This window comes from Odocoileus virginianus, chromosome 25, assembly GCF_023699985.2.
Source record: "Odocoileus virginianus isolate 20LAN1187 ecotype Illinois chromosome 25, Ovbor_1.2, whole genome shotgun sequence".
In the NCBI taxonomy this organism is placed as follows: domain Eukaryota; kingdom Metazoa; phylum Chordata; class Mammalia; order Artiodactyla; family Cervidae; genus Odocoileus; species Odocoileus virginianus.
In genome coordinates, this window is record NC_069698.1 from 28392309 (window position 1) to 28407338 (window position 15030).

At 34.7% G+C, this 15030-nt stretch overlaps 1 long non-coding RNA gene across 1 annotated transcript in view; it reads left to right on the forward strand.

Annotated features, from left to right (window-relative positions):
• Positions 1-10062: 10062 nt before the first annotated feature.
• LOC139031107 (uncharacterized) overlaps positions 10063-15030 on the forward strand; it is a 49016-nt gene continuing 44048 nt past the window's right edge. The window contains exon 1 of the long non-coding RNA XR_011483532.1: positions 10063-10130. This is a non-coding gene — a long non-coding RNA (uncharacterized lncRNA). The remainder of the gene's footprint in view (positions 10131-15030) is intronic.

A 15030-nucleotide genomic window follows, 5' to 3' on the forward strand; every position in this document is an offset into this window, starting at 1 on the left:
TTTTTTAAAAGGTAATTTGTCAATGTTGTGTTTCTTCCAACATTTCTCATCTTGGGATGAAGTGTTTAACCCCATTCTGGGCTCTTGGTTCACATTTAACCATACAAATAGAAAAGGGCTTTTAAAGTGAAGATGAGGCTATCATTATATCAGTGAAAATAGGCGCCTTGTTATGATCTGATGAGGGACTTGAAAACCAAAATAAACAGCTCTTTTTCCCTCACTCTTGGTTCAGTGTTTATATTTTATAATCTGATGGTAAGTTTTTTTTTTCTGATAATGCTATCTGCCTGCCTTTTCTACAGCAAAGAATATTACCTAGAAGGTTTTTTTAAAAAGACAAACTTATCAAAACAATAGGATTTATGAGAGTTCCAGGAATGTGGCCCAAATGTGACTTTACATTTTGGTAGATCTAACTTCAGACACATTTTGCAGAGAAAGGGTGAGAGCCAGTATTGGTTTGGTGGAAATTTGTTGATCTTTTCTTTCCCAATAAAAATAAAATGGCAGATCATATGTTTTGCCACTAAGAAAAATATAAAAACCTGCTATCCAAATTCAGATGTATAATTTTAAATAAAGAAACTACTTCTGGGAAATGTAAAATAAACTTACTTTTAAATCATATCTTGGCTGTATGTTTAAATAATATACTCCAGTGATCGTTAGCCTACAGACATCTTTCAGATGAAACACCTCTAAATGTAAAGCAGTGGGTATAATTGTTAATCTGATAGAAGTACAATATTTAAACCTTTTTATCCTATGTATTTATAGATACTTTGACACCTGTATTATATTTATTGTACTGTTTTCAGATTAACAATTGAATCCATTGCTATAAATTTAGAGGCATTTAACCTGAAAACATGTTGAGCGTTTTTTGAACATGTAACTTGCATATTATTTAAGAATAAATTTATTCTCTGTTCCCCAGCTTTGTGGACAGCCTGAGTTAAATAGATGTTGCAGATAGCATATGTTTAAAGATGTGAGAAACTTCACAGTATCTATGTTAAGTAAAAAAGAAAAAACAAGATATAAACATATAATTATATATATATATACCAATATCAAATTTGTGAATATATTTTGAAAAAATGGTTTGCTCACAATCACTATCTCTATTGATGTGATTTCTTGAATCAGCAAAATTTTTAGAGGAATATTTCTTATTCTTCACAATTCAAAAATTTATTTTAAAATTTTGTTATTTTCCTGATAATTTTCACAGAAATATAGAATAGAATCAGTACTTGAGAACATTTTAACAAGTTTGAGAGAGTGGCTTGGGTGTTTTCAGCACTATTCTGGTTAACAGACTGCATTAATGATATTTGACTTAATCCTGCTTTTGAATGGTTACTTTTGATCATAGTCAAGAGCATCTATTTCACAGTGACAATCTCAAACCTGTTTGATAATGTTTACTGACAATTACAGGCTTAGCAAAGAAGTAACAACAGGGAGTAAAGCAGTCTTTGAATAAAGTTGGCCTCAAATGAACAACAGTAGGGGACTGATTGGCTCAGTTTTATTTAACATTTTTAAGCCTGATCTTTGACATTTTCATTAGTGAACGGAATAGTATATTGATGCAGTTCTCAGGTGGCTCACAGAGGAAAATGCTAAACATACCAGAAACAACTAAATAATTCAGAAGATCCCACTATCTTTAAAAATATAGACATACATAGAAAAATTTTAGGTTTCTTAAGTTTTAGAAAATTTAGGGTGCTGTTTATCACTGCCCCTTTCCATCGTTCTAGAGGAGACAAAAATGTATTTGTGCAAATCAATGATTCTGTTGTCGAAATCTCAAAGAATCACTGAAATTATGGCACTGTGTTATAACGTCAGGGAACCATGAAAATTTCATGAAATTTGGGGGAAATTTTATTCTTGTTTTCTCAACTAATTACTGGAAAGATTTATGAAAATCAAAAATTCTTCTAACATCCTTCTTATCAACTTGAAAACATAAACTCTAAAAAAAATGTGAATTAACCAAATAAATCATATCCAAGCAATTACATATGCTGACATTTATTGTAACATAAACGTTGGAAAGAGAATGGACATTTTTTTTGAACTTTCATCAGGTTATATCCTTGCTGCTTTGGTTGCCTACTGCCTATCATTTTGTTTTTCAAATATCAATGAGCACTTTACCAGAGCTATGTGAGATTATGTAGGGAGTTGTAATATCAGGTCACAGAGTGAACATGGGACATTTCCTAAAATTCCAATTGTTAAGACATTCATCAATATTAATATTATTGGACACATCAATATTACTGGAGAATTGTCTCTCAATGTTTTTGAAGCCAATGCTTAAGTGACAAGTCAAGAAAAATTTTCCCATATTATTGAAGCTATATTCCAGCCCCTGTTGAAATGGACCTAAAATTCAAATAACAGTTAGTACTGAGCATTAAGAATTTAATCTATTCTTAAAATGAGTCACCTGTACAGATCTCATTTGTTCCTTCAGCTATTCACTAATTTGGCAATATCTATTGAGTACTCTTTTCAAATTATTATAGAAATTAAGTTTTTTTTTAACCTCCTATTATTCTTGGAATCTGGAGGTCTTAAAGGTAATGTGTCATGTCATCCTTTGAAACATTTTCCTCCACCTCTGTCTTGGGAATAAAGTGTGTTTGATGTGACTAAGGTGTGGCAATATAATGAGAGATTTTGGAATCAGACTTTGTAGATTCAGATCTTGGCCTGAAAACTTACTCTCCCCCACAGACAAGCTCAATATCTCTGAGCTTTAACTCTTCATCTTTAAATGAAAGTATTACAATTTGGCTTTAGCACAGTTTCTTGCCATGATAAAGACACTAAAATACAATAGCTACTGTTTTTCAAGGACTTCGCTTTTTTTTTTTTAGAAGTTATGATGAAAAAGAAAACTCTGCAATGCAAGTAATTTCAATTGCTGCCTGTAACTTTCATTAATCTCTTATTGTGTGCATGTGTGTGTGTGTGCATATATGTGGAGGAAGAAAAATTAAATGTTTATATGGAAAATGGGACAGTCATGTTAGAATGATAAGATAAAGGATTTAAAGGTTAAAGGTCAAAATTCCCTGAAGCCTTCAGTCCTCCATACTGCAAGATTGAAAAGACAAACAGGTTAGAGGGGTTCATCAAAGGAGAAATTGAAGCACAGTATAAATCAGCTGAAATGCTGTCTCTAAATTCCAAAAACATCTCAGCTAGAACACTCTATTCAATATCAGAGAAATTACGTATGGTTGTGCACTGTTATTATATATTGGGAATGTATTCTGGTAAGTTTTAAACAGGCAGGAAGAGATAATACTGATAATACAATGTGGAGTAAGCATTTAAAACAAATCAGATATTTCCTTGTGTTAATGTTTATAAATTAAGATAATGCTATTGCCTGACGGAAATTTTCTTTTTTTTTCAGTTTATTTGAAAACTCAGTAATGTGTGCTCAGCATTTCAGACCAAAGGGATAATTGGTTTTAGGGGCAATCCTATCAACTTTTAATTAATTCTTTGGAAGTCCTGCAACAGAACAGAGAGCGTAAAGTAATGCTATAAATGGGTTGCATGACCCTCACTTCCTTCGAAGCCATGTTTCAAAAGGAAATCTATATGTGCAGTACTTCTAAACTTCAACTAAAAATAGTTTTAATGATCAAAATTCTTGAAGTTGAAATAGAAAAGGAAATATGCCTATTCCTTGTTATTGAACTGCTTTGAGAAGAAAATATCTTGAAAATCAAAATGAACTAATCAGTCTCCATTTCCCAAGAGAATGTATAAAGGGTGGGGGGTGGGAGGTGGGGAGTGATGATCTCAAATTCTCCTGGGAGTGAATATTGAAGGAAGATTTAACTCAAGTTCATAATTGCACCTAGTACATTCATCTTCTTCACAGAAATAGTAGAATCTTTCTCTCAAAAAGTAGTCTTCAAAAGATGATACTGACATAGGACAGCAATGGAGATGCAGACATAGAGAACAGATTTTTGGACATAGTTGGAGAGAGAGAAGGTGACATGATTTGAAAGTGTAGCATTGAAACACATACAATGCCATATGTAACATAGAGAGCCAGTGGGAATTTGTTATATGACATAGGGACCCAAAGCTGATGCTCTGTGACAACCTAGAGGGGTAGGATGGGGAGGGAGGATTATGAGGCAGGGGACATATGTATACTTATGGCTGATGGTTTCTGCCACTGAGGTATGGCAGAAACCATCACAATATTGTAAAGTAATTGTCCTCCAATTAAAAATAAAACAAATGGTGTCCACACATTTACACAACTATGCTCACCTGTGTTAATGCTACGTTTTAAATAATAAAAAATGGTACAAATCAATTTATGTCATCTCAACTTGCAATACTGAGTTTGGGAGAGACTTGAACCACATAAACTGAAAAGACCAACTATATGTTCAATAGATGCCTTGAGTTGAAGGTTGAAGAAAGTCACACATATACAAGTTCTCAGAGTCATCTTTTTCGCCCTATCATATGTTAGTGTAGAATGTTGACACATAAAGATGATTTTTTTTTTTTCATATGAAAGATGTTACTTATGACTTGTTCAAAACCTGATTCTGGTTTCGGAGCATGGTGTCAGTTCCAGCAGTACTGTTTTTAATACCTTCACAAACTTAAATCTTCTTTGTCCTCTAACAAGTGTCAGAGGTTGAGAAGGAAGAATATCCTATTCCAGTGAAGCTGAGTTCAGGCCAACTCAACCCAGATCATATATGGAGGTAAAGAACTTTGCTATAAGGAATGTGTGTTATGAGAGAGAAGGGTCAGATCACTGGTCCATATTGCTTGTATTTAATAGCATTATTAAAAATAACTGCACTCTGCCTTAGTTGAAAAAAATTTGATCTTCATTAAATGGCAGAAAGTGAAGAAGAAATAAAGAGCCTCTTGATGAAAGTGAAAGAGGAGAGTGAAAAATTTGGCTTAAAACTCAACATTCAGAAAACTAAGACGGGCATCCAGTGGGCATCCAGTCCCATTACTTCATGGCAGATAGATGGGGAAACAGTGGAAACAGTGACTGACTTTATTTTTCTAGGCTCCAAAATCACTGCAGATGGTGATTGAAGCCATGAAATTAAAAGACACTTATTCCTTGGAAGGAAAGTGATGACCAAACTAGACAGTGTATTAAAAAGCAGAGACATTATTTTGCCAAAAAAAGGCCCATCTACTCAAGGCTATGTTTTTTCCTGTGGTCATGTATGGATGTGAGAGTTGGACTATAAAGAAAACTGAGCGTGAAGAATTGATGTTTTTGAACTGTGGTGTTGGAGAAGATTCTTGAGAGTCCCTTGGACAGCAAGGAGATCCAACCAGTCCATCCTAAAGGAGATCAGTCTTGGGTGTTCATTGGAAGGACTGATGTTGAAGCTGAAACTCCAAACTTTGGCCACCTGATGCAAAGAACTGACTCATTTGGAAAGACCCTGATGCTGGGAAGGATTGAGGGCAGGAGGAGAAGGGGACGACAGAAGATGAGATGGTTGGATGGCATCACCGACTGGATGGACAGGCGTTTGGGTGGACCCCGGTAGTTGGTGATGGACAGGGAGGCCTGGTGTGCTGCAGTTCATGGGGTAGCAAAGAGTCGGACCCAACTAAGAGACTGAACTGAACTGAAATAGCATGACTCCCTTGGTCAGGATTCCCTAGTGAGTGGCTCAGGTGGTAAAGAATCTGCCTGTGATGCGGGAGACCCGTGTTCAAACCCTGGGTTGAGAATATCCCCTGGAGAAGGGAATGGCTACCACTCCAGTACTCTGACATGGAGAATTCCACGGACTACAGTCTGTGGGGTTGCAAAGAGTTGGACAGGACTGAGCAACTTGCACTTTCACTTTCTTTTCATTATTCTGCATTACTTTTCATTCAGATACTTTGTATGCCTATATAAGTTAATAGCAATATATCAACTTAATAATGCAGCAAATGCTGACTTTGTTAGTATATTCTTCAAAAATATTTTTTGTATTTTGCCTGTCACTTCCTTCCTCACTCCTACCTTCTTTCTCACATCATTAATCTTCACACTTAACACATGCTAAGAGACCCTTATTTCACTTATATGCAGAGTACATCAGGTGAAATGACAGATGGGATAAAGCACAAGCTGGAATCAATATTTGAGGGAGAAATATCAATAACCTCAGATACGTAGATGACACCACCTTTATGGCAAAAAGTGAAGAGGAACTAAAGAGTCTCTTGATGAAAATGAAAGAGGAGAGTGAAAATGCTGGCTTAAAATTCAACATTCAGGAAATGAAGATCATGGCATCTGAGCCCATCACTTCATAGGAAATAGATGGGGAAACAATGGAAACAATGACAGACTTTATTTTCTTGGGCTCCAAAATCACTGTGGATGGTGACTGCAGCCATGAAATCTAAAGACACTTGCTCCTTGGAAGAAAAGCTATGACCAACCTAGACAGCATATTAAAAAGCAAAGGCATTACTTTGCCAACAAAGGTCTGTCTAGTCAAAGCTATGGTTTTTCCAGTGGTCATGTATGGATGTGAGAGTTGGATCATTAAGAAAGTTGAACACCTAAGAATTGATTCTTTTGAACTGAGGTGTTGTAGAAGATTCTTGAGAGTCCCTTGGACAGCCAGGAGATCAAACCAGTCAATCCTAAAGGAAATCAGGCCTGCATATTTATTGAAAGGACTGATCCTGAAGCTCAAAACTCCAATACTTTGGCTACCTGATGCGAAGAACTGACTCGCTGGAAAAGACCCTGATGCTGGGAAATATTGAAGCAGGTGGGGAAGGGGACAACAGAGGATGATATGGTTGGGTGCCATCATCAACTCAATATTAACATGAGTTTGAGCAAGCTCAGGGAATTGGTCATGGACAGGGAAGCTTGGCATGCTGCAGTCCATGGAGCCACAAAGAGTTGGACATGATTGAGTGACTGAACTGAACTGACTGAAGAGGCCATTATGGATGCTGCATTTCTCATATATTCGTAAACACATATGTATAGGTACACATACAGGTTTTAGAAGGTCATTATTATTTTTTATAAAAGTGATATAGTCAAACTTTTCTGCCTTTCCTCCCCCCCACCCCCCATCCAGTAGTAGTAGAAATCTTTTCATTTCACCTAGGATAACTTCAACACTTGTTTGTTTGTCTGCTTAAAGTTCCATAAAAGGGATGTATAGAAAGTTGTTCCAGCATTTCTCTATTGATGAACATTCATCATTTTTTGTTCCTTTTTGCTTTGTATATATCAATAGTTCTGCATTAAACACTGTTCTGCTATGTATATTTTACATATTTTCATTTTTCTAAGATAAATCTCAAGGTAATATTATAGTGTCTAATTTTAACAGCTGTTATGAAATTCCTTTCCAAAATTACTAACTCATATTTTTCTAGTAATGTAAATAATATAATTTTTCCCACGTTCTAGTTAGCAATAGATACAATTGCTCTCTTTATATTTTACCAGTTGTGGAGGGTAAAGTAATATCTTTATGTTCATATTTCTTCTGTTCCTACTACAGTTCACACACTATTCTAGGTATCATATTAAAATAGTGAACAAAAGACAAGTTCTGTTTTCATGGAGCTTATATTCTAAGAGGGAAACACAAGTAATTAACAGGTAAACAAGTAACATAAACTCCATGATGTTTAGATTTAGTCTTCAATAAACTACTAAGATTTTGTATTTTACAGTTGTTCATCTTAAGTCATTGTGTTGAAAAAAATCTTTCTCTAAATATTCTTATTTATTGACTTTATGATCTCCTTTGTCACATTTTATGCCATTAAATGTCTTTTTCTTTTCAAATTTCTGGTTTACCAATATTATTTAAGCAGATTATTTCTACCACTAGATTGCAAATTTAAACCCTAAACTTTCTCCTAATATTTCTGATGAATCAATAAGTATTATAGTTTTTAAATAAAGGCAATCTGGATGATCAGAAATAAAGTAATCAGTGTTGGCTAAAAAATATGGAAAGTGGCTCATAAAGGAGGTGAAATTCAATGACAGTCTTTGAAAGATGATAGAATTTAAATGGGTAAAGAGAAGTTGCAATTTTTTTTGAAAACTTGGAGCCGTGCCTGAGAAGATTCATTGCATATATATTACTCTGTCTTGAAGAGGATCATTAAATCTCACATATTTAGGATGAGAATCTGAATCACTTGTTAAATTAGACAATTACATGATTACTACACAGTTACTTATAAATAACTTGTCAACAGCTTCATAATATATAGGAATAATTATGAAGACAATAAAAGCACAGCCATAGCTAACTGTTGACCATTTTGCTATCATACATTATTTTTCTAATTATAATCAAAAGAAAGAAGTATTCAAACCAGCCAATTTATCTAGAAAGTTCTCTGATGTAGGTTATTGAGTGTGTTTTCTACTCTAAAAGGTATGAGTGTTACATTTTTCAGCATCTTTTCTGGACAAATTAGACTGCAGTGTTACAAATTATGGAGACATTTTTGCATCTATTACAAGGTAAATTTGAAATTTGTAATTCTTTTTAAATTAGGAAATAAAGGTTTATTTTAAAATTAACCTGTGAATTTTTCTTTTCTTTTTTTCAAGTCCTTGTCTTATAAATAAAAGCAATAAAAGCATCCTATAAGTAATTTTTCCCCACCTATCTTTTTATATCTGGGTTGACTATCATCCATAAGAAATAAATCAAAATACTCATTATATTAAAAATAGTTTCATACCATTGTCTTCATACAGAAAGAAGACATATTTATTTGTTCCACAAATGTGTATTCACAGTCACATAAAAGAATAAAATTTTTTCACAATTCATTAATTTTTCTGCCTTTGCCATGTAATGTATTATGTCTCATAGTACCTTATACTTGCATAACATTTTAAATTTAAAAGAAATTTTGTGTATTTTAACTGAACATTTGAGCTTATCATGGGATAATAGGGTTACTATGAGTTATTTGAAGTTATTTTCTACTTTATTTACCTTTCATCTCTTTGAATGCTGATATATTGTTAAACTATGGCTTTCAATATCATGTGTGTGTAGCTAAATAGACACACATGTACACACATTTTTTAAAATTTTGTACGATCAAGTTATTCAACCCTTACTGCTTTTCCATAGCTCTGTTATGAGTTCCCAGAAAAGAATGCAAACTGAGTGACTTGTTTGAGATAACTCTGTTTGTACAAACCTAAATCTCACTGAATTTTATTTTCTGCCTTATTGCATGCAATTTGCTTCTTCTCCTATATATTTTTTCACATCATTACTCCTTTTCAAGTTTAATCCATTAAGTGTTTTGTAGAATTTTCTTTCAGGGTAATAGCCCTGTGCATTTAGAATACAAATTGTATACTACCCCCATTTTTCTTACCACCTACTGTGCATTTAAAAGTTATTTATTTGTGCCACTAAAACAGTTTAGATGAAGCAGGTATGTAACTAGGTTGGACACCTAAATGGTTTCACAGACTTCTCTAAATTTATATAAAGAGTCCTCCATATTTTATACTTTGAAGAGAGTCAGGACAGTTCCTATACAGAAGAGAAACTCCAAATTTTGACTCTTCTAGCAATAGTAGTGTTATTGCGCACCCACGTCTGACTGTGTGTGACCCCATGGACTGTTGCCCACTAGGCTCCTCTGTCAATGGAATTCTCCAGGCAAGAAGACTACAGTGCGTTGCCATGCCCTCCTCCAGGGGATATTCCTGACCCAGGGATGGAACCCACATCTGTTACATCCCCCCACTGGCAGGCTGGTTCTTTACCACCTGGGAAGTCCTAACTGTGTTGTAATTTATTAAAAACTTTATTGACAAAATTTGTATTAGCCTGATAAAAATATATTACATTTTTCTTTTACATTTTCTTCCTTCTATCCTGACTAGCTGGAAAGTGTTAGTTTCTCAGTCATGGGCTCTTGGAACCCCATGGACTGTAGCCGGCCAGACTCCTTTGTCCATGGAATTCTCAAGGCTAGAATACTGGAGTGGGTAGCCATTTCTTTCTCCAGGGGATCTTCCCAACCCAGGGACTGAATCCAGATCTCCTGCATTTCAGGTAGATTGTTTACTGTCTCAGCCACTGGGGAAGCGCCCTTAGCTCCTCTAATCCTGGACAATTGCATGATTAGATAGTCTCCAGAACCAGAACAGAATTTTTAGTTTTTGTTGTTACAGGCCATACTTAGGTGATTTCTCCACAACTCTTGGGTTCCTGCTGAAAAAGAAATAATTTGTAGCTGTGTCTTTAAATAGAGTCCCATAATTTGTAAATTCACTTTAAGAGCTCTTTGTGATATGCAGTGACTACTGGCCTGCCCTTTACATTTTTGTCCCTTTATAATTGTAGCATAGTTTCAACCCTAATAATGGATCATTGATGTTACTTCTTTTCCTTTTGATTAGAAAATTCTAAGACATTATTTTCTAAAATTTTGCATCAATTCAATGCTACTGTATGTTGGATAAATCCAACATACAGTGTATTTCACACTTTGCTAACTTTGAGAAGATTAGCACAAATTAAATTTCACATTAACCAGCCTAAAGCCATGAACAGGAAAGTAGGCTCCAGGGTATTTGGTTAATTGTGCTAAAAATATATTCATGTTATTTGTGTAGAGCATAAATGTAGCAAAACTAGTTATTTAAATAAAAATACTGTGAGTTTAATTTCTTCTGATTTCCCATCCATTTGTAGATGTGAATAATAATGACTATTTTGATATTCTGAAAATCTGGTAGATTATAGTTCACCAAACTGTTATCCTTTTATTATTTTGTAAGTGTTTGAGAGAGAGATACATTGTAAAATCAACTTTTTAAATGTATGCTTTTATTCAGGTTCTTTTTTAAATTAATTTTTAACCATTCAATATAAGCATATACTTAGAAAAAAAGGAAAATCATAGTTAGACCAATTATCTGTATATACACACACACAAATTTAATGACTATTATTCATTAAAAACTTGAAGTGTAAAGTCACTCTACTCTTTATTACATCTTTTTAATTTAATGATCAAAAACAGTATTATTGCTTGTATGAATAGATGTGCATTTCTCTAAGGATGGCACTGTTAAGGCACAAGGGTTTCATTAGATTTTGAAGGGTTTCTGTGTCCCCAGACGTTACTATATAAAATGTTAAATGTTTTCAGAAACTATGATAAGTTTTAAGGAACTTGTAAAATAATTGTGATCCCCAGTGTTGGTCTGGAGTAATTGCCAACTCTTTATTAATGTCATCAGATGAATCCCTAAAATATTCTAAAATAGCTATCAAGGAGGTACACTGAATTTTTATCTCATTTTCTCTTACTTGAATTTTATCAAATGACCACATAGAAGACAAAGACATTGAGAAGTTTTAAACCTAAAAAAATCAGCATATTCCATCTTTCAATATTGCTTAGACCTTGTACTTAGCATTTTGTTTTTCTTGCTGCTACACTCACATTTGCTCATAGACCATTAGCCATGAAAGTTTGCCCTCTTCATTATTTTGTTCCCATTCAGTGGTTTAACCAATCTGTGACAAGGATGATGCTTCCCTTTAGCACCCAGGTATCTTGTATTTTTAATTTAACATTTGAATTGTTAATATGTCTTGATTATCATAAGCTCTAACCCATTGGATTCCATTTCTAAATCTGGAAATAGACCCACTCAGGAAAGGAAAATCAGTGGTCCATTTGAATGCTAATTACTACACAAGTCTTATCTACTGTATCAAAACTTAGCATAAACATGGTCATCAGGGGAGGTGGAAAAAACCATTAAAATGCTCCCCAGGAGACTGAGCTCATTAGAACCTACACTGATATCCAACAAAGAAGAAAAATAGTTGCTTAGCTGGACCCGTTCCTTTTCTGGATATGTAATCCATGTACTCAGTACGGATTCAACATATTATTCCCTATCAAAATAAGAAAGAAGACATTTTTGATATCTTTCAAAATATAAAAGCTGAAGCTAAGACAAAGATGCTTCAATGAAAAGAAACAAGACTGTACGAAATGAAGTTTAGTTAAGGTTTGTGTGAAATACTTAGTTTTCTTTCATAAAAAAATGAAAACATTTTACATTAAAGAATTTTCTCAAGAAAAAGAAAAGGTGGTGGTTATTGACAAAACACTTGTTTTTGCTAACTTGTGTCTATTAAGCACTTAAGCATAGATTCCTGTTTATCTTATCTGGATTGCCTCATGCAGTTTTAACCAAGCTGATTTAGACATTTTGACTAATATTTCTAAAATGTCATTAAAGTTTTAGCTGATTCATAAACTAAAATCTTCATTCATGGGAAAGGAATAGGCAATGACACTGGACACAAACAGGTACTGAGGCAAAAATATCACCAAGCCAACATTTTGTTGACTCCTACTTGCATTTTGTTATTTCATTCAGTGAGAGTTAACTATAAGATATTCTTTCTAGTATAAGTTAATTAGATGTGTACCAGTTTATCCAGAATACAATCCATGTTGTTATTCTCAATTTGTTCAATCAGTAGATTTTAAACACTGTGTGCATCACATTATTGGGGATACTGGTGAAACCAAGATTCCTGGGGCCCAGTGCCTGCTGGGAACCTGCATGTTTAACAACCACTCCAGGTAATTGTGCTGTAGCTGGGCACATTACCTCAAATAAATAGCATTAATTAAATGGTGCTGTATCTGTTCATTTTTGGTGAATTTATCTGTGCTTCACTGAGACATCTGGGTGATATATTGTCGGGACTACCTCTATTTTTTAAAAAGAAGAAAAGGGAATGTGATAACTGTTTTTTTATTTGTTTTATTAATGTTTACTGGTGTATATAGTTGCTTTATAATGTTTGTTGGTTTCTTGATATACAGCAAAGTGAATCAGTCATATGTATACCCTCATCCGCTCTTTTTTCCATTCCCTTCCTAATGCTCCAACAACAGCACACTGAGTAGAACTGCCTATGCTATGGAGTAGATGCTCTCACAGTTACCTATTTTATGCAGTGTGTTAGTCACTTAGTCACATCCAACTCTTTGTGACCCTATTGACTATAGACCACCAAGCTCCTTTGTCCATGGGGTTCTCCAGGCAAGAATGATGGCATATGGATTGCCATTCCCTTCTCCAGAGGATCTTCCCAACCTAGGGACTGAACCCAGGTCTTCTGCATTGCAGGCAGATTCTTTACCACTGAGTCACCAGGGAAGCAGATTTTATAAAGAATAGTGTATATATATATATACACACACATGCATATATATATCTCAATCCCAATCTTTCAACTCATCACTGCCCCCTACCCCTCCACTCTTGGTAACCATGAGCTTGTTTTCTACATCTGTGACTCTATTTCTGCTTTACAGATAAGTTCATCTGTACCATTTTTCTAGATTCCAAATATAAGTGCTATTATATGATATTTGTTTTCCTTGAAAGGACTGTTTTAGATATCTATAGCATTTTTAACCCAAATGATTGTATTTTCTCACTTTAATTAGATATTACCTGATTTTAGCATTTTATAGATCTTTATTTATCATATCATATAGCTTTAATCACATATTATATCATGAAAGCTGATATAACATCAAATTACCTTTTTACATACTCATTAAAAAGCATGATAGTTATGGTATAGTAAGAAATATATTAGGACTTTGTCCCTGGTTCCTGGCACAGAGCTCCTTAAACCCTTGGGATTTCCTGAGTGATAGCAGTATCTTCTATTATTCATCAGAAATCCCTTTTGATCTCACCTGAGGTTATGCTAATGAGGTGATTTGAGTTGGGGTCCTATATAGCCTCAGGATGGGGCTGGTCAGTGGAAAGACTGATTAGAGAGTTGGCACTGTCAGCTCCATTCACTGATCTCTGAAAAGGGGGAGATGGAGATGGAGGTTAGGCTGTATAAACATTGCTGACCAACAAGATTTGGTAAGCTTCCAGGATGATGAACACATGTAGGTGCTGGGAGGTTGACGGAGACAGAGAGGCTCTGCACATGGTTGCTGAATACTGTGCCCTACATATTCCTTACATCTATTCCTAGTATTCTCTTATAATAAGCCAGTAAACATAAGTAAAATATTTCCCTCAGTTCTGTTAGTCATTATAGCGAGTTGTCAAACCCAAGGAGGGGGCTATGGTACTTCCAATTTATAGTTTTTTGATCAGAAGACCTCAACTTGCCATTAGCATCTGAAGTAGGGGTAGTCTTGTGGGACTGAGCCCTTAACCTGTAGGACTGACACTCTCTTCAAGTAGAGAGTGTCAGAACTGAGTCAATTTGTAGGATGTCCAGTGTCTATTGTGAATTCCTGGTGTCAGAAAAAAATCCACACATTGGGGGGCTGGAAGAATTGAGTCTGTGAGTAGAGATAAACAGATTTTCCTTCCAATAATGAAGTGAGCCTCATTTAAAAGGTGGAGACATGTCTTTCTTGTCCAAAGGATTCTGTGAAAGACAAGATTCACCGAGATGGTAGTGCTCCCTTCACAAACAGATATTAGAGACCAAAAATAACACATGCCAGATGATGTGCAAGGCATTGGTTGTTCAAAAGACTGGTCCTAGAGAGAACTGGATATCTTGTCTTTTACTTCTTTTCCCTTCTAACTTACCATTTATAAATGATCTGATTAAATACAACTGATGAATTAGTCTATATTCCTAGATATTTGGGGATTAACAGTATTTATATTTTTGAATTCAACCAGTTGAAATGGCAATTGTAATATATATGCTTCTAGTTCTTTAGTAATGATTCTTTAGATCTCAGAGAAAAGGAAAACTTGTTAGAACATGATCAGAAGTATTTTGGAAAAAGGAAGCAGCATAAAAATAGAAGACACAAGTTCTCTTATTTATTCAACAACTACTCATTGGCTACAGATGTCTAAGTGTAGTCACTGCATAAGCCTAAGCTGTGTTTACTGCCAGATCCACACATGCTCAGGCATAA